This window comes from Aquarana catesbeiana, linkage group LG02 (genome assembly GCF_042186555.1).
Source record: "Aquarana catesbeiana isolate 2022-GZ linkage group LG02, ASM4218655v1, whole genome shotgun sequence".
In the NCBI taxonomy this organism is placed as follows: domain Eukaryota; kingdom Metazoa; phylum Chordata; class Amphibia; order Anura; family Ranidae; genus Aquarana; species Aquarana catesbeiana.
In genome coordinates this window covers 390,852,492-390,875,951 of record NC_133325.1, presented here as the reverse complement: position 1 = coordinate 390,875,951, position 23,460 = coordinate 390,852,492, and positions in this window count along the sequence as shown.

Sequence of the window (23,460 nt, the reverse complement as noted above, 5' to 3'; positions counted from 1 at the left end):
TCCTTTTGAAATGTCATTTTGCACAGTAAAACACATCAGAAAGATGTGCCACTTTACAAGCAGACTAAGGGGACACCCCCCCCCCCCGGCATGATATTTAAAGGAATGTTTAATTTTTATTGTTTCACTTTAAGCATTTTTAAAATCACTGCTCCTTAAAGCGGTTGTATACCCGCTGAAATTTTTTTTTTTACCCCTGTAAAACAAAAGGCATAATGAGCTAGTATGCACCGCATACTAGCTCATTATGAAATACTTACCTTAGAACGAGGCGTCGGTATCTTACCTGGTCCACGCCGAGGGAGCTGTCATGTTGCCTCGGCGTGTCTTCCGGGTATCGCGGTTCCAGTGCTGTGAGTGGCTGGAGCCGCGATGTCATCACTCCATCATGGATGTCATCAGCATGCGCGCGGGAGATTTCTTACCCTTCAGCCGAGAATCCCCTGTGAGCATGCGCCTCTGCAGTCAGCGGCTCATAGCAAGGGGAATATCTCCTAAACCGTACAGGTTTAGGAGATATTTTTTTTACCTACAGGTAAGCCTTATTATAGGCTTACCTGTAGGTAAAAGTTAAAAAAAAGAGTATAAAACCACTTTAAAAAACGGCTTTTTAAAAAAAAAAATGTTTTGCATTGATACATGTCCCCTGGGGCAGTACCCGGGTCCCCAAACACTTTTTATGGCAATAACTTGCATATAAGCCTTTAAAGTGAAAACTTTTGATTTTTCACGTTCGTGTTCCATAGACTTTAACGGTGTTCGCATGTTCGCACAAATTTTTTGTCTGTTCGCATGTTCTGGTGCAAACCAAACCGGGGGGTGTTCGGTTTATCCCTAGTATTGAACAACTTTGACCAGATTCTCCTGTAAACTTTGCGTTCATTCTTCTAGTATTCAAAAGAGCTGAGATGACTCTGGAAGAGGACCTCCAATCTCAAGAACCAGACCATCAGACGCACCAGACATGGATGTAGAATTGTACTCAGTGACAGAAGGCCTGGCCTGAGGAGAAGGTGAACTGGGTTCCAGAAGCTGAACTGTGCTAGCAAGGGGAACCATGACCTAATTGGCCGATAAGGCATCACTACCACTAACACCACAACCTCTGTTCGGAGTCTTTGTAGAAAACCCAAGGTTGACCAGGACTGGAAGAAATGCATAAGTCCTACTGCATTTCTAATTATCCATCAGGGCATCTGCACCTGAAAACCTCCACATGTAGAGACTATTCATTGTGGACTCTGGAAAGAAAATCCATTCATTCATTTTGGACTCTGGGAACATACGCCACTGAGCTGTAGGCTTGGTTCTTCTGAGCCCAAGACATAATTGGCTCCTCTTCCTGTAATAGAGAACAGGCTGTGAGTGCCCAGGCTGTCTTTTAACGTAGGAGACCTTCGTAGTGTTGACTAACCCAAGAGCACTGACGCTCCCTTTCTTATATGGTGAAAGGCCTGAAATCTGCTTCCTGGCTCCTACTGCTTGAGAAGTCCCTCCAGAAAGGCCACCTTCTTCAGCTTCCACTTGATCCTCGGATCCATAGATACCACAGTGCCAATCATTCAGTATTCAGATCCAAAACATTGGAATCCAGAGCCAAGGCAATGATCCAAGATTATATTGAACTGAGCCCCGAGGGCCCACAAGAGACTGAATGGGCTCCAGGTGTCTCCTTGCCTGATTCAGCAGCCAGCCAAAGCCAGCATAGAAAAGACCTGAGCTCCCCACTCCAGCAGCTGCCTCTGTCTTGGGACAGTAGGACAAGGACATCCACGTAACTAGGCAGGCGTATGCTTCTTGTTTTGATAACGACTATAATAACCAATAAGACTCTGAAAACACACAGGGTGATGTTGCCCGAATGGCTGGAGCTGGAGCTGGAGATGGCCTTGACCTACAGTGAACCGAAGGAACTTGTCAAAGTGTGGTATAGTAGTCAGTGCAGTGTAGTGTAGTGGACCGGTAGGTAAGCGTAGTGGTCAGTGTAGGAATCAGGTATGTCAGTGTTAGTGGTCAGTATAGGAAACAGGTAGGTTAGTTTAGTGGTCAGGTAGTGTGGTGTAGTGGTCAGTGCAGTGGGTAGTGTAGTGGTCAGTGTAGTGTAGTGGTCAGTGCAGCATAGTGGTCAGTGCAGCGTAGTGAGTAGTGGTCAGTGTAGTGGGTAGTGGTCAGTCTAGTCTAGTGGTCAGTGCAGCGTAGTGGTCAGTGTAGTGAGTAGTGTAGTGGTCAGTGTAGTGTAGTGGTCAGTGCAGCGTAGTGGTCAGTGCAGCATAGTGGATAGTGGTCAGTGTAGTGTAGTGAGTAGTTTTCAGTGTAGTGGGTAGTAGTGAGTCGTGTAGTGGTCAGTGCAGCAAAGTGGTCAGTGTAGTGTGGTGAGCAGTGGTCAGTGTAGTGGATAGTGGTCAGTCTAGTGTAGTGGTCAGTGCAGCGTAGTGGTCAGTGCAGCGTAGTGGATAGTGGTCAGTGTAGTGAGTAGTGGTCAGTGTAGAGTATTGGGTAGTGATCAGTGCAGTGTAGTTGTCAGTGTGGTGTAGTGTAGTGTAGTGGTCAGTGTAGTGGTTATTGCAGTGTAGTGTAGTGGTCAGTGTGTAGTGTAGTGGTCAGTGTAGTGGGTAGTGGTCAGTGCGGTGTAGTGGTCAGTGTAGTGTAGTGGTCAGTGTGGTGTAGTGGGTAGTGCAGTGCAGTGGGTAGTGCAGTGTAGTGGTCAGCATGGTGTAGTGGACAGTGTAGTGGGTAGTGCAGTGTAGTGGCCAGTGTGGTATAGTAGTCAGTGCAGTGTAGTGTAGTGGACAGGTAGGTAAGCGTAGTGGTCAGTGTAGGAATCAGGTATGTCAGTGTTAGTGGTCAGTATAGGAAACAGGTAGGTTAGTTTAGTGGTCAGGTAGTGTGGTGTAGTGGTCAGTGCAGTGGGTAGTGTAGTGGTCAGTGTAGTGTAGTGGTCAGTGCAGCATAGTGGTCAGTGCAGCGTAGTGAGTAGTGGTCAGTGTAGTGGGTAGTGGTCAGTCTAGTGTAGTGGTCAGTGCAGCGTAGTGGTCAGTGTAGTGTAGTGAGTAGTGGTCAGTGTAGTGGATAGTGGTCAGTCTAGTGTAGTGGTCAGTGCAGTGTAATGGTCAGTGCAGCGTAGTGGATAGTGGTCAGTGTAGTGTAGTGAGTAGTGGTCAGTTTAGTGGGTAGTGGTCAGTGTAGAGTAGTGGGTAGTGGTCAGTGCAGTGTAGTTGTCAGTGTGGTGTAGTGTAGTGGGCAGTGTAGTGGGTAGTGGTCATTGCAGTGTAGTGTAGTGGCCAGTGTGTAGTGGGTAGTGTAGTGGTCAGTGTAGTGGGTAGTGGTCAGTGCAGTGTAGTGGTCAGTGTAGTGTAGTGGTCAGTGCAGTGTAGTGGTGAGTGCAGTGTAGTGGTCAGTGTAGTGTAGTGTGTAGTATAGTGTAGTGTATTGGACAGGTAGTTAAGCATAGTGGTCAGTGTAGGAATCAGGTAGGTTAGTTTAGTGGTCAGTGTAGTGTGCAGTGTAGTGGGTAGTACAGTGTAGTGAATAGTGGTCAGTGCAAAGTAGTAGTCAGTGTAGTATAGTGGTCAGTGTGGTGTAGTGGTCAGTGTGGTGTAGTGGTCAGTGTAGTGTAGTGGTCAGTGTAGGAATCAGGTAGGTTAGTTTAGTGGTCAGGTAGTGTAGTGCAGTGTAGTGGGTAGTGGTCAGTGCAGGGTAGTAGTCAGTGTAGTGGTCAGTGTAGTGCAGTGTAATGGGTAGTGTAGTGGTCTATGTGGTGTAGTGGTTGGTGTAGTAGTCAGTGTAGTAGTCAGTGTAGTGTAGTGGGTAGTGTAGTGTAGTGGACAGGTAGGTAAGTGTAGTGGTCAGTGTAGGAATCAGGTAGGATCGTTTAGTGGTCAGGTAGTGGTTGGTGTAGTGGTCAGTGTAGTGTAGTAGTCAGTGTAGTGTAGTGGGTAGTGTAGTGGACAGGTAGGTAAGCGTAATGGTTAATGTAGGAATCAGGTAGGTTAGTTTAGTGGTCAGGTAGTGTGGTGTAGTGGTCAGTGTAGTGTAGTGGGTAGTGGTCAGTGTAGTGTAGTGGACAGGTAGGTAAGCATAGTGGTCAGTGTAGGAATCAGGTATGTCAGTGTAGTGGTCAGTATAGGAATCGGGCAGGTCAATGTAGTGGTCAGGTAGGTCAGTGTAGGAATCAGGCTGGTCAGTACTATTGTAGGAAGGGAAGGAGTGCTAAAAGTTCACAGGTTAGGGGGCGCAAATGACTTGCCTTGCCCCGGGTGCTGATAACCCACGCTACGCCACTGCTCAGGAGTGCAAGGTCTAAAACCGGCTGTTCTTCTTCATGACCATAAGAGGGGCGAGCACCTGCCCTGAAATCTCTTGCCTTCAGAGCCTGGCACAGCAGCACTTTGTGACACCAGCGACTTACGTAAAGCATGAGTATATGCTTTCTTTACCTCAACGTGAGGCAAAATCCATGGAAAGGAATCAGAGAAGAGGACTTCTGATGGAGAAGAGGACTTCTGATGGACCATGCATGTCTTGAAAGGACCATTTTGACATCCCAATAGTCTGAAGCCCAACTCAGTAGCTTCTTGGATTCTGTGTTCAAGCTTTTAGCATACTTCTGAGGGGATATTAGGTTCCCTCACCAGCTCTTCCTAAAATCCGGACCCGGTCTGTAAAAATGTGCAACACTCGCACGCTCTGCACTTTGTTCTCTAGACTGTCCTCTTCTGGCCTAGCCAGTGCTGGTCCTGAGGTTCCTGTGCTATCCAGCTTGCCAAAAGATAACTCTCCCTAAAAGGGGAATGCTACACTACGCCTATTAGAGGCAGGAACAGCAAGCCCAGGCCCCAGCCATAGCACTCACTTTGCCGTAACTGACAAGAGCATCACCCGTGCCACTATGCGGCTGATGTCATATGGAGCCTGTAACGAGCCCCTTGCTCGCTCGATTCCACTCTCCCGACACTCCTCTGCAGCTATAGAATCAGATTTCAGATCGCAACATCTGATTGTTCGTTCATCCAATGTTCCGGGATTAGAACTACAGCTATGTGCCGTTCTAACCCAGTTGTGATAGCTCAGAACAAACACCAGGCGGGCTGTATGTAAGTTCAAACAGGAATCTCACTTTATTGCAAAATACAGGCTTTTATACACTAAAAGTGGAGGTGCAGACCTCCTGCTCATATTACTCTAACAATACAGCTGTAACCTAATTAACCTAATTAACATGAGCTAATTAACTAATCCCTTTAGACAGTCTAGATGACTCAGACATGACTTTTAGGCCAGACTGGCCGTCTTGTAGTTCAGAAAATCCAATCAACATTATCACAATCAACATAGACTCTTCACACAATTGCAGAGTTAATTAACACAAACAACAATGGGAATCTAATGACTCTTAGATCCCATACTATTTATTACTTATTTACAATACACATTTTATCAGACAACAGACAGACAGGTGCTGGAATTTACATCAGCATCTCCTAACAGTATCTGTCCCAGCATTATGAATCAGCCACTATTCCAATATGGCAAATCCAGGGTCCCCAGAGTCTGTGTGTCCTGGGGGACCAGGACCCGAATCCACAGTAATACCACCTCAAGGGTCCCCAGGCATACAGCTCACAAAGAGCACCGTTCCCCCAAATGCAAGGGCCCCTGATCGATCGGCAAGAGGCTAGCATACAGTCCCCTCCAAAAGTCTCTCTCCCGGCTAGGTCTGTCACATTTCTCCCCTTTCGGCAGGAGACTAACACAGGAGGAGACCCCAGACGGGTTGACTCCGAAGTTAGTCAGTAGTTCCAGTCCTCTAATGCCTGTACCCACACAGTACCCCAAACAAATTGTTCCAAACGAAGCATTACTCACCCAGCCAACCTCTGCCTCTCTCAGAGAACATATCTGCCGCTGGGGAGAGGCCTGGACTGGCCCTTCTCCCTGGAGTCCTTTCTGCCGCTGGAGAGAAGACAGGGTGTCTGGGCTCACTCTGTCATGCTGTTGGGGATTTGGGCTGACTGCCCAGCATTTCTGGGGTATACAGGTGGAGACTGAAGTCCCATCCACCTTCACAGGACATCCATCCTCTGTTAGTTGAGGGCAGAGTCCAGCAGTACTCGGCCCTGTTGCCAGCTCTTCTGCTGGAAACCCCACACCATCTGCTCCGGCTAACTGTTGGGGAGGGACGACGAACACCTCCTCTCCCTTCTCCCCCTGTATCCTGATCTGCTGCTGGGAAATGACCACCTCCTTCTCACCCTGAGCCTCCGGAACCGCCGCAGGTGTAGGGCAGAGATCTTGGACCCTCTGTCCGGTTGCCAGCGCTTCAGCTGAGGAAGTTCCTTGTAACTTCACAGATACTTCTGTTGGTGCTGGGCAGAGCACAGTGAAGTTTGGCCCTAATAACAGCTCCTCTTCTGCTGGAGGCTCACCAGGTTGTTCTTCCTCAGCAGAAAAGTCTATCAAATCCCCTGTCTCTGCAACTGGTGTCTGGGGATAAAGGTTCACCATCTCCTCTCTGTGGAACCCAGAAGATGCTATCAGTGCTGGGCAGAGGTTAGCAGAGCTCTGCCCTGTTGTCAGCACTTCAGGTTTGGGGACGGCAATCTTCAGATTTTCCACTGCCGATTCTCTGGCATTCTGCTAGACAGGCACATTCCTCCATCCAAGATCATCCAATGCAGAAACAGGTTCATCAAGGTCAGTCAGCACTTGCTGCATCCACCAAAAGACCTCCGCCTCCATAGCTGCGGGGGCAGGTTGGCAGAGCACACTGTTACTCTGCCACATTGTCAACTCTTCAGCCAGGATTTCAGAGTTGTCAACTGGTATTTCCTGATAGTCCCAGGCAAAGGGAGCACCACCCTGCTGCTGAGCAGAGTCTAACAGCTGTTTGTAGGCGATCTCCAACTCCCATTCCTGAACGGCCAGAAACTCCACATCTTCCAGTGCCCAGTGCACTTCTGAGACATTCAGTCTGCGCTCTCTGTGCTCCATTATTTCCTCCAAACGCCACTCCCGATCACTTCCAAAGTCAGGGTCCCTGGACAGCCTCCAGTATAACAATCCCAGGCCATCGTAGTCAAAGCCTTCCGTGGGGCTGTCATCCGCTGTCCATGGGCACACTTGGGCTACATACCACTGGAGTGCTCTGTAGCTCTCATCCAACCGCATTTCTGCCTGGATCAGCCTGCTTAACTCAGCTGTCCACTCCTGGTTCGGCTGTTCCCCCATAAACAGCATTTGTACTTCATACTGCGACCAGTACCTCACATGGATGGAGGGGAGAACTTTTCCCTGGTGTCGCTGCTCACGGGCTAGTGCTTCCTTCCAGAGTTCACAGCGGATAGAATCAAACCATCCTAGCAGGACCTGCTCTGATACTGGTCCTCTGTGCTGTATCTCCTTCTCTCGCAACCTCCTTCTGAATTCCTCATCCATGGTGGCTGGTATCTCTCCTCTCCTGCTATCCTGCCAGCTTGGATCCAGGTGATGGTTTGGATGTGTTCACGGCAAGGAAGCACGATCCCACCATTCCCTCCACGGCTCTTAAGCAAATCTTTCAGCCTGGCTCTCATGCAGGCTGATTTGGAGTGTCCCAGTAACTGGAGAGCAAATCCCACGGCTGCCACCAATGTAACGAGCCCCTTGCTCGCTCGATTCCACTCTCCCGACACTCCTCTGCAGCTATAGAATCAGATTGCAGATCGCAACATCTGATTGTTCGGTCATCCAATGTTCCGGGATTAGAACTACAGCTATGTGCCGTTCTAACCCAGTTATGATAGCTCAGAACAAACACCAGGCAGGCTGTATGTAAGTTCAAACAGGAATCTCACTTTATTGCAAAATACAGGCTTTTATACACTAAAAGTGGAGGTGCAGACCTCCTGCTCATATTACTCTAACAATACAGCTGTAACCTAATTAACCTAATTAACATGAGCTAATTAACTAATCCCTTTAGACAGCCTAGATGACTCAGACATGACTTTTAGGCCAGACTGGCCGTCTTGTAGTTCAGAAAATCCAATCAACATTATCACAATCAACATAGACTCTTCACACAATTGCAGAGTTAATTAACACAAACAACAATGGGAATCTAATGACTCTTAGATCCCATACTATAGACTTATTTACAATACACATTTTATCAGACAACAGACAGACAGGTGCTGGAATCTACATCAGCATCTCCTAACAGTATCTGTCCCAGCATTATGAATCAGCCACTATTCCAATATGGCAAATCCAGGGTCCCCAGAGTCTGTATGTCCTGGGGCCTTATCATGGAAACCAATACCAGATCCGACTCCTGAACTATAGAATTTCTGAAAATGCTCCTGAATACTGCGTCCACATTCTGCATCCACATTTCCATCCTTTTCGATATGGCCACAAGAGCCCAGGTCGACTTTCGGACTAGTCGCTGCATCTTCCAAGGAAGAGCGACATGCTTGCTCACCTCATCAAGGCATCAGCCATTTAGAGAGGATGCTTCACATCCTTATCTCTGAATGGATGGAGCTTAGCCATCTTGCTCAGAAGGGAGGGATGTCTTACTCCACTTATCCAAAATGATGTCCCCTAGTTCTGTTAAGAATGAGAACTTAGAACACTCTCTCTACGTCTATGTCTCCAGTCTCTGGATCAAAGGTCACATCAAAGTAGCGCAGGAACCCCTAAAAGTCGCTGCAACTCTAAGTTGCATAGATTGGAACGGGTGCCATTGAACTCAATGGACTGTGACCCGCTATGTGACCCCATGTGTCTAAAGTCACATGAAAAGTTACACTAGTCGAAACAGAGCCCAAAGGTGCTTACAGAACTTCCTCTTGCTTTGCAGGAGACTCTACCTTGATTGGGACAGTTCCAGTTTTTCCTGGTCATCCTAGTGGGAGAACATGCCGCAATGGCTGTTGGACTTTGTTTGTGGCTTGTATCCCACTCTTTAAGGGATTCTTGCACCGCATGTCTTACTAGGGATTCCATTTGCTGGAAAACACCACCGCCTGGGCTTAGTATGGCTCACACAAATACATCTGAAGAAAAATTTTGTGACCTAATGATTTTTTTATCATCTCGTGCCGTGTATTGGCAACCTGACCTAGAAAGAATCACAAAAGCAAAATAGGATAGAAAGGAAATGGCTAAAGAACCCAAAAAGAGGACCCAGGTCAACAAGGAAAGCAAAGGGTTAAACCCACAGCATACAGGGTGTTACTGCAGAGCATACCCTGTGATAATTGCACACAGCACTTTGGGAAACTGCTGCAAGCTGCCTACAGAGAAATCCTTTCTTGATTGATTGAATTTCTCCCCTGTAATGATACCACCACTGCCTGTAGCGCTGGGCTCCTGGGCAGGAGCAACCCAAGGACGCCGGGCCGGAAGAGAAGGCAGCGGCTTGGAAGGCAAATGCAGGGGGGGGAACAAGCAAGCGCCCCCCCTCCTGAACCATACCAAGCCACTTGCCCTCAACATGGGGAGGGTGCTTTGGGGTCCCTCCAAAGCACCTTGTCCCCATGTTGATGGGGACAAGGGCCTCGTCCTCACAACACTGGCCCGGTGGTTGCGGGAGTCTGCGAGCGGGGGGCTTATCGGAATCTAGAAGCCCCCTTTAACAAAGGGGCCCCCCAGATTCCGCCCCCCTATGTGAATGAGTAGGGGTACATTGTAGGGGTAGGGGTACCCATTCACAAAAAAAGTGTCAAAAAGTAAAAACCACAATAGACAATTTTTGACAATTCCTTTATTAAAAAAAAGAAAAGTGTCCATTCATCTTCAATCACGCCGCCTGATGGACACGGAAAAAAAAAAGCTCCGCCTCGGTGGCAGACATAAAATCACACACATAGGTTGGACTTGATGGACTTTTTCAACCTCGCCTACTATGTAACTATGATGGGAGGCCTCCCGCTGACTGCTGTCTCTTGATTGTGACAGCTGGTATATAGACAAGAGCTGGGACACTTAGGCCTAGGGGAGACCCCAGCTCCAGGCTGGGCTCGGGCTGGCTCAGGAGGATCCATTCAGCAGAGTGGTTTCACTTGGAATCTTGCCTGAGAAGCAGTGGGAGCAAGGAGGACAGAGTACATTAGCACACCATAGAATTTTCAAGGGGAGAGACTGCCACATGTAACAAGCTTTCTTAAAGGACAGTGTTGTGCCTAACCCTTTAATTCCTGCCCTGGGAGATCTTCAGAGCAGCCAGGAGGGCTGGTAGTGCCTGCAAGCAGTGCAACTGGGAGCAGTTCCACACAAGGAGAGGATGTACTTCTGCATGCAGTTTGCCTTGACCTGGTGCTATTTCCAAGAGGGGATGATGATAGCTCCTAGTCTGTAACGAACTCTTGCTATTAAATACACTAAGAACTGCATGAGGAAAAGAAAGGAAGAAGTTCAGGATCTTTTTGTTCAGAAGAAGGAAGTTGTCCCCTTTGAGGTTGCTCAAACATCAACTTCATTGTGAGAGGCTGGAGGGAGTATGCATGTGTACCCACACCTGGACATTTAGATTTTTTTTTAAACAAGTGAATTTGGCAGCAGGCAGCACTGACAAGGCCAATGCAGACAAATTATGGTATCTGGTGTACAACATGGCTACTTTAAACATAATGCAAGTTTATTTTAAAGTCAGATAAAAGTCACAAAAATGCTCACAAAATACGTCCCTAATCAGAATGACAAATTGCTTTGTCTGGGAGCACCATCCAGATCGACTTGTTCCAATAAGATTATTGTGATTGATTTAATTTGTCCACTTTACCCTTGAACAAAGTTTGTGAGGAGATTGCGGTACAAATACGATTTTTTTTTTTTACTAGGTTGACACCTATCTGTACAAAATTACTTTGCAAAGTGCTCTGACAATCTAAGATGTTTATCAGTACCTCAACTAAATAAGATGTAGAAGACAAGGATGTGCTTGGAATTAAGGGAACAGTCAACATGCTGCAAAGTATAGTCTGTGGCATACTGTACCAAAGATTACTTTAGATGCTTTTTAATATTATAACAGCAAACAAATCATGTATAAATAGACAGAAATTATTGTGTCATTTGAATATAACACTGAGATTAAAGAACTTGGCCCTAAATGTGAACTTTCATGTAGGTCTTTAGTCCTTTGGTTCAGTGATTCTCAACCTCAGTCCTCAAGTACCCCCAAAAGGCCATGTTTTCAGATTTTCCTTTAGCTTGCATAGGTGCTTTAAATCAGAGTCAAAGGCTTGGTATTTTAGACAGCTATTTTATCTAAGAGAAATTCACAAAACATGGACTGTTGGGGGTACTTGAGGACTGAGGTTGAGAACCACTGCTCTAGTTAGCTCGTCTGCAGCAGCAACCAAGCCCACTTCAGCTCTTAGACCCCTTTCACACTGAGCCGCCCCAAGCGGCAGCGGTAAAGCCGCGTTATTTTTAGCTCCACTTTATTAACATTTTAGCGGCACTATGCGGCTGCTAGCGGGGGCGGTTTTTAACCCCCCCCCCCCCGCTAGCAGCCGAAAAGGGGTTAAATCCGCCCGCAAAACAGCGCTGCAGAGGCGCTTTGCTGGCGGTATAGCAGCACTGCCCCATTGTTTTCAATGGGCGGGAGCGGTGGAGGAGTGGTGTAGGAGCGGTATATTCACCGCTCCTACACCGCTGCAAAGAAGCTGCTGGCAAGACTTGTTTTGATGTCCTGCCAGCGCAGCGCCTCAGTGTGAAAGCACTCGGGCTTTCACACTGGGTTTGCAGCTGAGGTTTTTTTCAGGCGCTATGCAGGCGCTATTTTTAGCGCTGTATCGCCTGAAAAACGCCTCAGCGTGAAAGGGGTCTTAATAAGCCCCACCCATTTTCCCTGGGTAGGCGTTTATCTAGGGAGCATTTATGAACTATCGTACCTATAGTAGCAGATTATACATGTGCTATGTTACTTTTTCTAAGGGGATTCAAACACCAGGAGTTTTTCTAAGCAGAAAATGCTTTGGGTGGGTGTAAATGAAAATACATGTTCCAATATAGTTACTTTTCTTTGTTACCTTTACTTGTTAAAGCTGATCTATAAATTAAAACAGACAATACATTTTAGTGTCAAGAGCCTTCATTTTTAAATGTACAGCTTTGCAATGATATTAGCATGCCAATGTATTTAGGAGTGTAAGATAGATATTTTCTCTCTCTGATTGGAAAAGCTGGGTCAATTGAACTAGAGCTCAAGCTCAGAACCAAAAGGTCATACTTTGGGAAATCGTATAGTAAAGACAGTTGTTTATACAGTATCTCACAAAAGTGAGTACACCCCTCACATTTTTGTAAATATTTTATTATATCTTTTAATGTGACAACACTGAAGAAATGACACTTTGCTACAATGTAAAGTAGTGAGTGCACAGCTTGTATAACAGTGTAAATGTGCTGTCCCCTCAAAATAACTCAACACGCAGCCATTAATGTCTAAACTTCTGGCAACAAAAGTAAGTACACCCCTATGTGAAAATATCCAAATTGGGTCCAATTAGCCATTTTCCCTCCCTGGTGTCATGTGACTCCTTAGTGTTACAAGGTCTCATGTGTGAATGGGGAGCAGGTGTTATCACTCTCACTCTCTCATACTGGTCACTGGAAGTTCAACATGGCACCTCATGGCAAAGAACTCTCTGAGGATCTGAAAAAAGAATTGTTGCTCTACATAAAGATGGCCTAGGCTATAAGAAGATTGCAAAGACCCTGAAACTGAGCTACAGCACAGTGGCCAAGACCATACAGCGCTTTAACAGGACAGGTTCCACTCAAAACAGACCTCGCCATGGTCAATCAAAGAAGCTGAGTACACATGCTCAGCCTCATATCCAGAGGTTGTCTTTGGGAAATATGAGTGCTGCCAGCATTGCTGCAGAGGTTGAAGGGGTGAGGGAGGTCAGCCTGTCAGTGCTCAGACCATATGCCGCACTCTGAATCAAATTGGTCTGCATGGCTGTCATCCCAAAAGGAAGCCTCTTCTAAAAATGATGCACAAGAAAGCCCGCAAACAGTTTGCTGAAGACAAGCAGACTAAGGACATGGACTACTGGAACCATATCCTGTGGTCTGATGAGACCAAGATAAACTTATTTGGTACAGATGGTGTCAAGCGTGTGTGGCTGCAACCTGGTGAGGAGAACAAAGACAAGCGGGTCTTGCCTACAGTCAAGCACGCTGGTGGGAGTGTCATGGTCTGGGGCTGCATGAGTGCTGCTGGCACTGGGGAGCTACAGTTCATTGATGGAACCATAAATGCCAACATGTACTGTGACATACTCAAGCAGAACATGGTCCCCTCCTTTCGGAGACTGGGCCGCAGGGCAGTATTCCAACATGATAACAACCCCAAACACACCTCCAAGATTTGCCTTGCTAAAGAAGCTGAGGGTAAAGGTGATGGACTGGCCAAGCATGTCTCCAACCCTTATCCGAGCATGTAGCCTGGAGGTCAGGATAGGGGGGGTGTGCGAGCGCCCCCTCCCTGAACTGGGACACATGCCCTCAACATGGAGATGGTGCTTTGGGGTCCTGTCACGTACCTTACAGCGGAGCCCAGAATGATTAGGGTGGCCTCTTGCATGGTTCCGGTCCAAGCACCCCTGGTGGTGGGTACAGGGAGTGCGAGGGCCACAAAAGGGTGCAGGTGGCTGCAGGCAGGAGGCTGGAACTTGTAGATACAGGAACCTCTGCTGAGGAGATGTGGAAACTGATCACCAGACTTGTTCAGTGGGAGCCAGATCAGGATCAACTGCAGAGTCAGGAACAGGCAGGTGTCGGCAACAGGCTGATAGCCGGGTTTTCAGGATCAAGGTAAATCAGGCAGAGTAACAACAGGAACACAGGGACAAGCTGAAGACCATCCAGCACTGATGCTAGGCAGACTCTCTGTTTATATAGGGTGCCTTGTGCCAGGATTCACGGCAGCATACATGCATGTACGCATGCGCATTAGCGCCTTAGCACATACACATTAGCACATTAGCGCGATGCACTCGCGGGTGCGCATTAGCGAGCGTGCGTTTGCATGGGGGTGCCATTGTGCATGCCCACTCTGGATCTCATTTGTCTCTGGCTACGGTTCATGCACATTGGCATTCGTGGAACGAGGGTTGGCAGCTGCTGCACGGAGACGGGTGCTTGCTGTGTGAGTTCTCTGACAGGTCCCCCCAAAGCACCTTGTTCCGATGTTGATGGAGACAAGAGCCTCTTCCCGACAACCCTGGCCATTGCCTGTCGGGGTCTGCGAGCTGGGGGGCTTATCGGAATCTGGAACCCCCCTTTAAGCCACCAGATCCTGCCCCCCCCATGTGAATGGGTAGCGGGTACATCGTACCCCTACCCATTCACCAAAAAAAGCAGAAAAAAAAAATACAAGATCTGGTTTTTGACAAGTCCTTTATTTTAAAATAGCTCTGAGCAGTCTTCTTCCCCGAGTAATCTTCTTCCCCAAGCCGTTTCTCCTGCCGCCATCTTCTCCTGGTGCTGTCTCTCTCGCTGCCATCTTCTGTTGCCGTCTTCTCCTGCTGCCGTCACTTCCGCTGCTGTGTTCTTCCTCGCCGTCTTCCTCCGTAGTGTTGTCATCCGCTGTCTTTTGTCTCTTACATAGCCATGGAGCGTGGCCATCCGATGATGTCAACAAGAGAGCCCACTCCCTTTTTTAAAAATATTTTTTATATTAGCGGGTAATTGGCGGTGATGAAGAACACAGCAGCAGGAGAAGATGGCGGCAGGAGACGATGGCGGCAGGAGTGACGGCGGCAGGAGAAGACGGCAACAGAGACAGCACCAGGAGAAGATGGCGGCGGGAGACAAAGCTTGGGGAGAAGATGGCGATGGGAGACACAAATCAGGGAAGAAGACGGCTCAGAGCTATTCTCCAATAAAGAACTTGTCAAAATCCGGCTCTTGTATTTTTTTTACATTTCACTACTTTTTTGGTGAATGGGTAGGGGTACGATGTACCCAATACTCATTCACGTAGGAGGGGGCCAGGATCTTCCAGATTCTGATAAGCCTCCGCCTGCAGATCCTGACAACCACTGGCCAGGGTTGTCAGGAAGAGGCCCTTGTCCCCAACAATATGGGGACAAGGTGCTTTGGGGGGATCCCAAAGCACCCTCCCCATGTTGAGGGCATGTGGCCTGGTACGGTTCAGGAGGGGGGGTGATCCCTCGTCCCCCCCCATCCTGACCTTCAGCCTGCATGTTCTGATAAGGGTCTGGTGTGGATTTTGGGGGGAACCCTACACCATTTTTTTTTATTTACATTTGGTGTTGAGTTGCCCTTTAAATCCATACCAGACCCAAAGGGTTTTGCGATATTTTTTTCTTAACCGCTTCAATACCCGGCACTTTCCCCCCTTCATGCCCAGAACAATTTTCAGCTTTCAGCGCTGTCACTGTTTAAATGACAATTGCATGGTCATGCTACGCTGTACCCAAACTACATTTTTATTATTTTCTTCCCACAAATAGAGCTTTCTTTTGGTAGTAGTTGATCACCACTGGGGTTTTTAATTTTTGGTAAACAAAGTGAAAAATACAGAAATTTTTGAAAAAAAAGTTTTTCTTTGTTTCTGTTTTAAAATGTTGTTTTCTACTTCACTGACGGGCACTGATGAGGCAGCACTGCTGGGCACTGATGAGTTGGCACTGATTAGGTGGCACTGATGGGCACTAATGAGGAGGCATTAATACAGTATGTAGAATTTATGGGCACTCATAGGCGGCACTGATATGCAGCACTGTTGGGCACTAATAGGCAGCACTGATATGCAGCATTGATGGCCACCGATAGGTGGCACTGATGGGCACTGATAGGTGGCACTGATGGGCACTAATAGGTGGCACTGATGGGCACTGACAGGCTGCACTGATGGGCACTGACAGGCGGAACTGATGTGCACTGACAGGTGGCACTGATAGGCACTGATAGGCTACCTTGATTAGCACTGATAGTTGCCACTGATTGGCACTGACGGATGGCACTGATGGGCACTAATAGATTGCACTGATGGACAGCACTGATGATGAGGTACTGACAGGTTTTACTGATGGGCACTGATTGGCACTGTGATAGGCACTGATTGGCGCTGTGGCGGGCTCTGATTGGCACTGTTGTGGGCACTGACTGGTACTTTGATGGGCACTGACAGGCATTTCTGATGGGGCACTGACTGGCCGGTCGACTCTCCCTGTCAGCGCAAACCAAGGAAAGCTGTTTACCGGCACTTCCTGGTTCACACTGTGATCAGCTGTGATTGGTCACAGCTGAGCACGTGGTAAGGAGCCACCATCAGAGGCTCCTTCCCAAGATCGGAGATGCAGTGTGTCAGAGTGACACACGGCACCACTGATCGCCGTGCTCCCACCCGCAGGCGCGCACCGGCATGTTATCCTGCTGGACGTCATATGGGTCAGGAATTATGCACACCCCCAAAAACCATATCTATTTGTAACCCAATATACACACTGCAAAGAAAAATTCAGGACTGTTCTTAGGCCAAATACCTGCCACAAATGCAGGACTTCAAATAACCTAGATAAGATTGCTCACCACCCAGTAAAAAACACTCCCACCAATGTAATTGATTCTGTCTCTTGAGGTAAGCCCTAAGTGCTCACACCTGTTCATTAGGAATACACACTCTTTACAAATGAAAAAATGCCTCAGCATTGATATCTGTGCAGGGTAAAGTCCAAAATAACACATGTTCAAGGTTCTGCCCATGATCAGTGATCCCAAAAATCTCCAGATCAAACTTGTACATTGTTGGGCATGTGGAGGGTTCAAAACAGGAAATCATAAGCAAATTGATTAACTACTTCCTACCAGGCCACTGCACATAAACAGCCGGGTGGTCCTTTCCTCGTTATGAGTGGACGTTCAGGAACCTGCTCGCAGTGCGGCCACGATGCGTGCTGCGGCTCGATCCTGTGATCGTTCTGATCACAGGATCCAGGTGAACAGAGATTGGGATATGGGCGCTGTGATTGGCCCTCCCGATCACCTGACGGCTGTGTCCAATCACAGCAGTCACAATGTAAACAGAGACGCGTGTCTCCCCGCCAAGCTCAGTGAGAGCTCAGTACAGGGGGGGAATCGGCAGATCTGTGACAGCTCTCTGTGCGAGGATGATTTTACACAGAGAGCTGTTACAGATCACCCCACAATGTACACCAAGCACCACTGATATACCCCTATCCCTATACACATTTCAGTGTCCCAATAAAAAATCTGTCTGTCCCCCATCACTGCCAACACCAAATAAACACTGATTTGGGTTATTTTTACCAAAGAAATGTAGCAGCATCATTTTTGGTCAAAATTTATCAAGAGAAATTACTTATTTGCAAAATTTTATCACAGAAACTAAGAAAAATGCATTATTTTGGAAAATTTTCAGTCTTTTTTTATTTGTAGCGTAAAAAATAAAAACCCCAGTGGTGATTAAATACCTCCAAAAAAAAGCTCTATTTGTGTGAAAAAAATTATAAAAATTTAATTTGGGTACAGTGTTACATGACCGCGCAATTGTCATTCAAAGTGTGACAGCGCTGAAAGCTGAAAATTGGTCTGGGAAGGAAGGGGGTGAAAGTGCCCCATATTGAAGTGGTTAAAATATGTGTGCAGCATCTTACCAGACTTATGCCCTGTACACACGATCGGACATTCCAACAACAAAATTCATGCATTTTTTCCGACGGATGTTGGCTCAAACTTGTCTTGCATACACATGGTCACACAAATCTTGTCGGAAATTCCGAATGTCAAGAACGCGGTGACGTACAACACGTATGACGAGTCGAGAAAAATTAAGTTCAATAGCCAGTGCGGCTCTTCTGCTTGATTCCGAGCATGTGTGGAACTTTGTGAGTCAGAATTGTGTACACACGATCAGAATTTATGACAATGGATTTTGTTGTCGGAAAATTTGAGATCCAGATCTCAAATTTTGTGTGACGGAAATTCCGATGGAAAATGTCTGATGCAGCCTACACACGGTCGGAATTTCCGACAACAAGCTCCCATCGAACATTTTCTGTCTGAAAATCCGACCGTGTGTACGGGGCATAACAGTTATTTTTTGTTCAACCCAGTGGGCTGAAAAAAAAATTGAAGAGCTCAGGAGGAACCACTGTACTATCTGATGTTCTCCCCCACTGAGTTATTGTCTTCTGACAGGGGGGACTGCCCCCCCCCCCCCCTCCCCGTCAGAACACCCCAGCCAGCGCTGATCGGGTGCCGATCGGCAGACTTTTTTCTGTCATGCCCCTTCAACAGCCGGCTTCTCTTGGACCGGCTGCTGTACACACGGGCCGATATTCGGCCCGTGTGTATGGCCCTTACGTTTGATAAACAAATATGTTTCTGAAGAAACTTTCACCCCAACAATCCCAAAGCCACTCAAATAATACATTTCTCATACTCAATAAGAACTACAATGCCCTCTTTTAACAATTGATCAGACATACTGATAAATTAGTTTTATTTTCAGAGGGTGTGAGACAGAGGTGGCTGAGGATTACACAAGCTCCATAATCATCAAGTGAAGATAATGCTTTAGAAGGCTCAGAGAGATGAGATATCTTGCAGCAATGAGTATGTGTTGATTGCTTATGCTGGCATCTTGCTGCTGATACCATTTTTGTAACTGCTTTTTACATACAAATGTATTGTGGTTTTATACATTTTTTTTATTTTAGTGAGGTATGTGGGGAGATATGGCGCAGAAATGTATGTGACCAACACACTGGAGGGAGATGGCTTGGGGAATCTAGGTGAGGTGTTGGAGTAATTCCAAAACACTGTAGTGCAGCACCTCTCCAGAGACCAAAAATGGTAACAGATAAGGACAGCAGAAGGTGCAACTGAGTTTAGCAGTATAAAAATGAATTTATTCACATGACACTTGGCAACTTACAAGACAATGTAGTGATATTGGGCATATACATGTAGAAACATCATTCAGGGTCAGCTTCTGGAGATGGAATTTCGCAAAACAGATGAGATTTAAAAAGAAACTATAGGAGCTTGTTGTCGGAAATTCTGACCGTGTGTAGGCTCCATCGGACATTTTCCATCGGAATTTACGTCACACAAAATTTGAGAGCTCGTTGTCGTAAATTCTGATCATGTGTACACAATTCCTATGTACAAAGTTCCACGCATGCTCGGAATCAAGCAGAAGAGCCACACTGGCGATTAAACTTCATTTTTCTCGGCTCGTCGTACGTGTTGTACGTCAATGCGTTCTTGACGTTTGGAATTTCCAACAAGATTTGTGTGACTGTGTGTATGCAAGACAAGCTTGAGCCAACATCCGTTGGAAAAAAACACGGATTTTGTTGTCGGAAAATCCTATCGTGTGTACAGGGCATTAGTGTAGCAATCGGTAAATGAAATGCAAGCTATGTAAATAGCAATTCACAGAAGTAAAGGGTTAGGAGCTTTACAACATTTTCCTAATGCCTCACGTAGGTCCAAATGTCCATTAAGCATTCAGATGCAAGAGAGCTGAACAGGGGTTCAGCTGTCTCTGGAGCCTATGGATGTGGATTGCCAAGATGGCCATCTCCTGGTCTCTTAGTGCTCTCCAGGGCTGCCATCCACATCCATAGGAACTACGCAGTGTAGGCAAATGTAGTCTGTCTTTCATCCAGTAGGTGGCACTATCCCACTATACAGATGCAACAGAGGCACAGAGGAACATTCTTTCTTTGCAGACTGAGTAGGTATGTCCGGGAGAGCAACTGTCTCATTGGACGCTGTTATCCATCAAGACATTCAGCAACCATCGTACAAGGGGCAGTTATTTAAAATAGGAGTGTCCATCTGGGTTTGATGTGCTTTTTTTTGGGATAGGTCTGGGACAGCACCCTGCTGGCTATGGTGAGTCATGCAGGGAGGGGTTCCTGTGTGAGAATGAGCAGTGTATGGACACCACTATTTCTACATAATCATTTTGGTTGCCAGAGTAGTTGCAACAGTTCCCTGTTATTCACTAAAGAGACACTTTAGGTTACCAGTCAGCCACCCCTTTAAGAGAAGCCATCCTTCTTGGCTTAAAGTGGATGTAAACCCACTTTCACCATATCTAAATTACTGTAAAAGTGCTGATCTATAAGGATATTCATGCCTACTGCATGTATCTTTACCTGTCAAATATCTCCCCTTTAGCTGTTTGGAGCCCTGCAATACTCCGGAGTCTGTGGGCAGGTCTGTTGTCCAGGTCTCAGTGGATGGAGTTGTGACGTCAGTAGACTCCCCACCCACCTCTACACTTAACTTGGCTAGGTATCAATATTTCTTACACTCAACTTCTGCTGGTCTCGTGGATTATGCCCCATGATCACTAACATCCAGGTAAAACCCAGGAAAGTCACCACATGACTTCAGCATGCCCAATCATGCTGAAGTGTGGAGCAGCCAATCCTCTTCATGACACACAGAGGTTTCCTGACCAGTGGCACGGGAGCAGGTGTGAGGACAGCAGGAGGAGAACACTGCTGGGCAAATCTCCAGGGAGGAAGGCATTTCCGATGGACTTAGATAGAGAACATGCTCTAAATTTTTACGTCAGAAATGCCAACAGAGCTTGTCCCATTGGCAAGTCCGACCGTGTGTACGTGGCATTACACTTACCTGTGCCCCATCACGATCCAGCGATGTGCACAAGAGCTTCATCTCTCCGGGGACAAACCTTCCTTATTGGCTGAGACAATCACAGACAGTGAGCAAATGCGGAAAGAGAGACGGGGGTGTGAGTGTGAATGGACTCGAAGAACAGCGGCTTGGGAGTGAGCCTGCTTGGGTGTCCCCAGAACAAGCTGCTTGCTCTGGGGGAACTCGGCAGGAGGGGGGGCCAGGAACGCTGGCGTGGTACCTGAGAAGAGAAAGATCGGTACTGCTCTGTGTAAAATCACTTCACAGAGCAAATAAGTATAACATGTTTGGAGAAAGTAGATTGTGATCTGCGTAATTCCTCAGTGGTCACAACGTAGTAAATATATAGTTACATAGTAGGTGAGGTTGAAAAAAGACACAAGTCCATCAAGTCCAACCTATGTGTGTGATTATGTGTCAGTATTACATTACATATCCCTGTATATTGCGGTCATTCAGGTGATTATCTAATAGTTTCTTGAAGCTATCAATGCTCCCCGCTGAGACCACCGCCTGTGGAAGGGAATTCCACATCCTTGCCGCTCTTACAGTAAAGAACCCTCTACGTAGTTTAAGGTTAAACCTCTTTTCTTCTAATTGTAATGAGTGGCCACGAGTCTTATTAAACTCTCTTCTGCGAAAAAGTTTTATCTCTATTGTGGGGTCACCAGTACAGTATTTGTAAATTGAAATCATATCCCCTCTCAAGCGTCTCTTCTCCAGAGAGAATAAGTTCAGTGCTCACAACCTTTCCTCATAACTAAGATCCTCCAGACCCTTTATTAGCTTTGTTGCCCTTCTTTGTACTCGCTCCATTTCCAGTACGTCCCTCCTGAGGACTGGTGCCCAGAACTGGACAGCATACTCCAGGTGCAGGCGGACCAGAGTCTTGTAGAGCGGGAGAATTATCGTTTTATCTCTGCAGTTGATCCCCCTTTTAATGCATGCCAATATTCTGTTTGCTTTATTAGCAGCAGCTTGGCATTGCATGCCATTGCTGAGCCTATCATCCACTAGGACCCCCAGGTCCTTTTCCATCCTAGATTCCCCCAGAGGTTCTCCCCCCAGTGTATAGATTGCATTCATATTTTTGCCACCCAAATGCATTATTTTACATTTTTCTACATTGAACCTCATTTGCCATGTAGTCGCCCACCCCATTAATTTGTTCAGGTCTTTTTGCAAGATTTCCACATCCTGCGGAGAAGTTATTGCCCTGCTTAGCTTAGTATCGTCTGCAAATACAGAGATTGAACTGTTTATCCCATCCTCCAGGTCGTTTATGAACAAATTAAATAGGATTGGTCCCAGCACAGAACCCTGGGGAACCCCACTACCCACCCCTGACCATTCTGAGTACTCCCCATTTATCACCACCCTCTGAACACGCCCTTGTAGCCAGTTTTCAATCCATGTACTCACCCTATGGTCCATGCCAACGCACCTTATTTTGTACAGTAAACGTTTATGGGGAACTGTGTCAAATGCTTTTGCAAAATCCAGATACACCACGTCTACGGGCCTTCCTTTATCTAGATGGCAACTCACCTCCTCATAGAAGGTTAATAGATTGGTTTGGCAAGAACGATTCTTCATGAATCCATAACCATAACCATAAACCATGATAAAAGTGCAAAAACAAATGTCCAAATATCTGTGAATAATAAGGTGCAATATAAGCTCAATGAGTTAAATCCAAAACAAAAAAGTGTGGGTGAATGAACAAAATTCTTATTGATTAGACTTCCATCCACCAATGCATTCCATGCCTTCACACTACTGCTTAATGCTCCCAGAACTCTCACCTCTATGTTGTGAATAATAAGCCTTTAACATCCAAAATGGTGACGGTATCCACCTTCCAAGCTCCAGACTCCAGATTATAAGCCGTGAAGGATTAGCCTCCAGGTCACATACAGGGAGTCTGATCTCTAGATTTATTAAAGCCCAATGTGCTGTCTTTCTATTCCAGACTGATTCATGAATGGGAGGATCTGCCTTTATGAGCTCAAGATGAGCTATTGTTTTGGATTTGAGACTCCTTTCACACTGAAAGCGCCTGGGCATCAGTGGTAAAGCGCCGCTATTTTTAGTGGCGCTTTACCAACGTTTTAGTGGTGCTATTCGGCCGCTAACAGGGCAGTTTTAACCCCCGCTAGTGGCCGAAAAAGGGTTAAAACTGCCCGCAAATCGCTGCCCCAGTGCTTTCAATGGGAAGGGGTGCTTTAGGAGCGGCGTATACACCGCTCCTAAAGCACTGCTAAGATGCGGCTTGCAGGACTTTTTTTTAACGTCCTGCAAGCGCACCACTCCAGTCTGAAAGCCCTAGGACTTTCACACTGGAAGACAAGAGAGGCTCTTTACAGGCGCTGTAGCGCCTGTAAAGCGCCTCAGTGTGAAAGGGGTCTAACTCATTGAGCTTATATTGCACCTTATCATTCACAGATATTTGGACATTTGTTTTTGCACTTTTATCGTGGTTTATATATTTACTACACTGTGACCACTGAGGAATTGCGCAGATCACTATCTACTTTTATTGTTATTACGTTTATTGTAAACACTATAGATTTGCAGCAATCTACATTACATTTGGTCACACTATCCAATTTTCCTGCGTGGGGGACCAAACACATATAACATGTTTGGTATTTAAAAAAACATTACCTTGAACTACTTCCTGACTGCGTTAAAGCCAAAAGACAGCTATAGCACGGTCATCCAGTTCTGGGAGGGTGTCAATAGACCTCCTCCCAGAACCCCGCCCCTTTCGGCATGCATTGGCCACGCTCT